Genomic DNA, 6327 nt, shown 5'->3' with positions numbered 1-6327 from the left:
CGATTATGCTTTAATCATGTTAGGCATATGAAATGCATCGTGAATGTTCCTGGGTATTAAGGGCATGTTTCAGGTTAAATCGGGAAAGCATGAGACCACTTCCACTGCCATAGCGCTCAGTCCCTCTAACATCAGCTGAGTTTTTGCGGCGAATTTTGAAAATGACGCAAGGGATGATCGCGACCAATCAGAGCTCAGAACGGAGATTGACATGTAAATGACTTTGCCTTTTAAGGGCAAGTCTCCGCCCTCGTCAAGTCCACGCTTGTCCCCCCCGAGAGCGCTGGAGCCGCGGAACCCGAGAGAAGGTGCGCTCCGCTGGGACAGAGGAGGCATAAAGAGACGGGGAGGGAGGGAATGAGATTTCTTGCTACCCAATCCCTCTTTTCCCCAGGGACAGCAAGCCTTCCCTGGTCCATCCCTCCCTCTTGTTTGGTAATCATTTCATTTTACTCCTTTTTGAAGCAGTCGTCCGTTTTATCCCACTTTTCATTTCACAATCCCGTGCGCGTCTGTTCGCCTTCTTCTTCAGAGCAAGTTCGCGTTCTCCCCTCTTTCTCCCCGCGACGAGAAGGTCTGCTTGATCCCGGCTGATCGTTTCCTTTGAGATGCTCCACAGCTCTTGCCTTCTCTCCACCCTCTTTTAACTAGAGACCGGTTAATCTTGAGTGAACTGAACTTGGGTTTGGAATCTAAAAGAAAGAGGAACACCCAAAGGGATACGGCAGCGCGTCTTTGGATAAGGACCTCTTTCCTCTTGTTGCACTTTGGGGAAGATTTTTTCCCTTTCAGTTGGTTTTTGTTAATCCAGGTGGTGCAGGAGGATTATTCCACTCGAGCTGGTGTAGAGAGACATCCCCCAGAAGGCTATTTTCATGTTCTCCATCCAGGACGGTCTCCCACGGGGAGCCTTGACCATGAAAGAAGAGCCCCTTACGAGTGGCATGACGCCGGTGCGCTCTTGGATGCAGAGCGCGGGGATACTGGATGCCAACACAGCTGCGCAAAGGTAAACACCACCAACAAGCTCCAAGTTATTTATATTCCAAGTAGCTGGGTGCGTGAAACGGAGCGTCCGATGCGCGTTAGAGGAAGCGCTTGGCAACAGTCAGAAGTGTTTCGAAATCAATTGTTTTGAATCTAGAAGTGCTCGTACAGGGACGTCGCAAGTAACACGGTCGTTCTTAAATCAGTTTGTCAGCTATTAGTTAGTTGTAGACGTGTTGCAAACTGATTGCGCATCGTTACGCGCTGAAGAAAAAGCCACACGCGCCGCTCCAGAAAGGCGTACTCTGGTTACACTGCCTGTCACACATGAGAAAACATTGTTCTACCTGATTTCTTTGTGGTTGAAAGGGAGCTGGGGATCTTTCAGATTGTCTTGTGTAGGAATGTCCCGCTCATGACATTTTGTTAACCCTGAAAATATCGATATTTCAAAATTGCACTCATCTAATGATGATTCACGTGCATCGTAGGGGACAGAGATGTCTAGTGAGAATCGATGAGCCTGAGTTTATAGTTTATGTTTGTAAATAAAATATGCAAAAGCCTACATTGAGCGCATTTTCTATAGGTGATTAAAATTCATCGTAAATCATTTATTCTGATTTATCTCATTTATTTGATATTAAAGCATGCTCAAAGTGCAAACGTGCAATTTGTGAGGTTATTGCCCGGTCATAGACAAAACTATTAGGCCTGTTAAAAAAAATTAAATGGAGAAAAGTCAAACTTACGTACAGTACCACGGCGTGTCCTAATATTTCATTATAGTGTAATGCATACAAAATGAACCATTTGCGCTTGAAACAAAGTTTTTTGGACAGCGAGTTCCTCCGCATTTTACTCTCCCCTGGGTTTCTAGAATGATGTTGAAACACTGAGGAAATGTATGCTGTTCTGTCTCACCCTTCAAAGAGAGACCTGGGATTTTGAGAAATACGTGTAGGTTAGACTCAATTTGGCTCAAAAATGAGTTTGAGAATTTAATTTCTCCAAAACAGCTCAAAATTATTATTACATAGGCCTTGATATCATGTAATAATTGTTATAAAAATATAGAAGCAAAGAAAATGGGAGAGTAAAGAAAAGGGAGCATCACACTAATTCTTTAAAAATAATTGCATATCAATGGAATAAGTAAGGGACGTTTTTTTTCTTAAGAAAATACGTGTGTTTTAGTGCTTAAATTTCCGATTTTTTTTTTGTGTCACTTAATAAACGCACAGAGAGAACGGGCGAAAACTTGGGGAATATTTGATTCGATAATTTAATGTATTTGTTTTTGGGGATATTGGAGTTCAGTTAAAAACTTTGTGTTTTTATTTATTATATAAATATAATTTGCTGCAGCAAGCATTACCAAACGCGTGGTCTAAAAAAAAGTAATAAATAATTGAGATTTTATGTTTATATGTAGCATATATATTAGCTTATAGCCTACTAGCAAAAACACACTTAATGAGACGGGTTATTTTATGTGTGTGAAAAAGGATGCACCCTGTAATCAAAACGTCTTCTGGACATATGCTTGCAAGGCGTTTTTTAATGTACAAATAATTTTACTGTTCATTAAAACATGTAATACCGAGAGAGAGAGATCTGCTGCGTTTACATGTTTTCGCGTTTCCCTTAAATACGCTCGGAGATAAATCTCCTCGGTATATTAATATTGCATATTGTGTAGGCTGGATAAAGGAGATGTTTCAAACTTACAGCGGAAGTCAGCTGCCATGTGCAAGTGGCCAAAATCACCTGCCCATCCGCAGCCTTTACTATTGCTAACACTGAAAAGTCGCGAGCACCTTGTAGATCAGCAGTATTTGCAGACCAAATTGATGTTTTATTGTGATATTAATTAGAGACAAAAATGCAAAGTCTTTGGGCATCTAATTACCCTACATGAGATAAAAACTCACATCCTGAATTATTTATTTGGTGGAGAAAAAAGTCGCGTTGCATATAAGTTGCACTGCATAGTGCATGCAAAAAGTCCCTAACATATAAGCAATGTGACAAGAAAAAAACGTATTTATTTAATAATAATAAAAAAAAATCTGTCAAAATATCACGCGCATTTCATAGTCATTTCTCATGCAAAAAGTTATAAATGGAGTGTAATAAAGAGCAGTGTTTTTTCATCATATAGCATATATATATATATATAAGTAATTTGCAAAACAGGTTCCCTCATAATAAATATTTTGCTCTAGCCAATTATCAGCCTCATACACAACACAAAATTCTCCCGCGCTCCTTACAAACGCAAACCAAGCGAACGTGTCATGATGCCATCTTAAATTAAGACTAAAAGATTTAAAAAGGCGACTTGTATGATTAAAAAGTATTCTTATTTATTTATCATTATTATTATTTTAATTTTGCCTAACATATAGTTGTTATAATCATTCATTTGTTAGTATTTTGTGTATTTTGTTAGTATTATGCGAATGATTTAGTTTACTGTCAGGCAAAGACACATGCACATCTTCTGCTACCTTAAATATCTCCTCTTCCTCAGTTTCTTTCTCTCCCTTTCACACTTGTTTTATTTCACCCTAGTGCATTTTTGCAACAAATTTTTGCTCTATTTTAATCTCAAATATACACTGATGGCAGGATTTGGGTTTTATGGGTATGGGTGCAGTAAAGTGTGTTCTCTCAAGAGACAATAAAGTAAGTGAATCTGGATGAAAGAAGCAAAAATTACAGCTTAATTTGATTTGAAACTTTCATGTGAACCTGTAAATAATACCATGATAGGTAGGTGTCCAGGGCTGAGCTTGGTGGAAAGTGCAACCTTTTTTTGGATTAGTGCAGCCAGTGTTGTGAAGGAAAATCATTATTCGGACACATGCATTGAATGTTAGCTCTTCAGAAATGAGGATTTGTGCATGATCCCATGCTTATTACCCACATTATTTTCATTCATTATATATCTAATCACAATTCAGAAACACTGTGCATATTTGTATTCGGTTTTAACTTGTTTGCATTCCTACACAAACTGGACTGATCTAGATGGAGTTGGCTGAACAGGTTTGTGATGCTCAGGCAGCTCGGGGGTACGTTTGTGGGGTCCATCTCCCCCCGAGCATTTCTCTCTCTCTTTTGTTCTCTCTGGGCCTAGGGGTGAGTGAGAGGGCCGCACAGCTGGGGAACAGATTTCGATTGACCCTTTCACCGATTCCGTACCCCTACACTGTAAAACCTGGCAAAGTGAATTATGTTGCCTCTGTTTTGTCCACTCAGGGTGGGGGGGCTAATGAAGTCCAGACCCCAAGCTTTAGATTAAAAAAAAAAACAATCTCTCCAAACCATCCCAAAATCCCTTGCATGCAATGGCACGATACATTCTATTTTTATATCTATTCAAATATGCAACGATGACATTGAACAATACAGGAATTGCACTTGTCCCCACAAAAAAAGTGCAAGTTAAAAACATTTCCACATTCGTAAATGCACTAAAACACTCACCGTATCACAAAACACACCTGATTAATAGGGTCTAGCTCTGTTCTTTCTCAGTTGACGCCTGCATGTCGGAATGTAGCACAGAGAAACAAGTGTTTTAGAAACAGCTGCCCCATAACATGCTAGCGATTAGCGGCCGGCTGCAGGGCCACCTCGGTAATGACCCCATTAGAAACATACAGGTGACCAGCTAATGATTTCAGCTGTATAGGCCACTAACGATTTTAAAAATGACTGTAAGATTTTTTTTTTAGAACAGATCGTTGAGAGTGTGAGCGAGAGAAAGGAACGAGTGCTATAATTTGTAGTGTGTGTGTGCAGGTCTGGCAGGTGCAGTCGGGGCTAAACCTACAGCAAACATGCACAAGTGCAATACTAATAAAACACACACAGACGCCACAGTGCAGGGGCAGCGCTTCACACACACAGCACTGACTCTTATGTAGAGCTCAGCTGAGGAGAGATATGTGATCGGTGCATTGATCGAGGCGTCCAAAGGAGATCAGTTACAATGAGGCCATGACTAATTTTCACTCTCTTATGATGGAAGAAAAACAAATATATAGAAATTTGGTGGGATGCAATAATCAAAAAGGAATTCACTGTGATTAAAGCATAAAGAATGCATGTAACCAATGTAAATACCAGTTTTCTCCACTTGATGCACTTCTGCGTTAGACAGGCAGCTCTATTCTATGTCAAATGTTCAATTAGAGTGTCCTAATCGCATGAAACATTTGCCTGTAATTTAGCCGTCCAGCTCCAGGAAATAACTTCTCACTGTGCAATAGTTTACTTGTCTCGGTGCAATTATGAACAAATTAGAAATTAGCTGGAAGCGTTTAGCACTGGCTGGTTATACACTTTTATGATTAAAGAAGAAGTGTATTATGTTTCAGACATGTTGCAGTGTCTGACAATGCCGTCAGCTGTTTGAATTTGTGTGTGTGTGTGTTAATCTTCATTGTTAGTTAAAGTGGCTTTATATTATGATTACGAATGGAATCATTGCATGAACAGTTGCCATTATTTGCATATAAGACACATATTTCCTTAGTCAAATTCTAAGTTATAGGGACTTAAAACTAAATCAGTTTTTATCAACAACAACTAGGAAAACCTTATGAAACCTATATCTCATGATACACATAGAACATTGCTTTGCATTTAAAAAGTCTGGGTTCATGAGCGTATGTGCATTATGTGATGTGTTCTCGTTTTGTCACAGCTGTGGAGTGCTCCACACTGACATCCACATAGCCATCGACAGTGAGTGATAAACACACGGGGCTGAATTTGATTAGATGTCTAATCTGTGAGTGAGCCGTGAGTCTATTGACTCAGATCCTCTCGCGCTGAGAGTCTGATGGCACATCAACCCCTCTGACTACACGGGCCATTCAGCAGAGCACCGTCTTTTTTTGGAGTAATATGTCAAAGAGATGTTCAGCTAAATTTTGATGGCAAATGCAATGTTTTGTGTGTGTTTTAAAGAGAATGTTTTTACTGTGCCTCTTTGTATTTTGTTAAAATTCAGATTCTGTTCAGTGTGCTTGTCTGAAACATGTTTAAGTGCTTTTAATTGGCGTTATTTAAACCATTATTTCAAATTAGATTGAGATTACCCCAAATGAACAATGATACAATTTCTAAATGATTAAATGGATGATTTATGATATTTAAAAACCAAGCAAACATCTGGTATTTTTGTATGTTTATTTTATTTATTTATTTTCTTTTTTAAAACCAAGCATTATACAAAAGTGCATAACCAAACATGTGATGGGTGTTTAGTAAAAAAAAAGAAAAAAGTAAAGAAAAACCTTTTATATGTTAAACAATTGCGTA

At 39.1% G+C, this 6327-nt stretch overlaps 1 pseudogene; it reads left to right on the top strand.

The window, feature by feature from the left end:
• The window catches only part of LOC109102868, a 103822-nt pseudogene continuing 97495 nt past the window's right edge, over nucleotides 1-6327 (top strand).

This window comes from Cyprinus carpio, chromosome B14 (assembly GCF_018340385.1).
Source record: "Cyprinus carpio isolate SPL01 chromosome B14, ASM1834038v1, whole genome shotgun sequence".
Lineage (NCBI taxonomy): Eukaryota > Metazoa > Chordata > Actinopteri > Cypriniformes > Cyprinidae > Cyprinus > Cyprinus carpio.
This window is presented reverse-complemented; position numbering and strand designations above follow the sequence as displayed.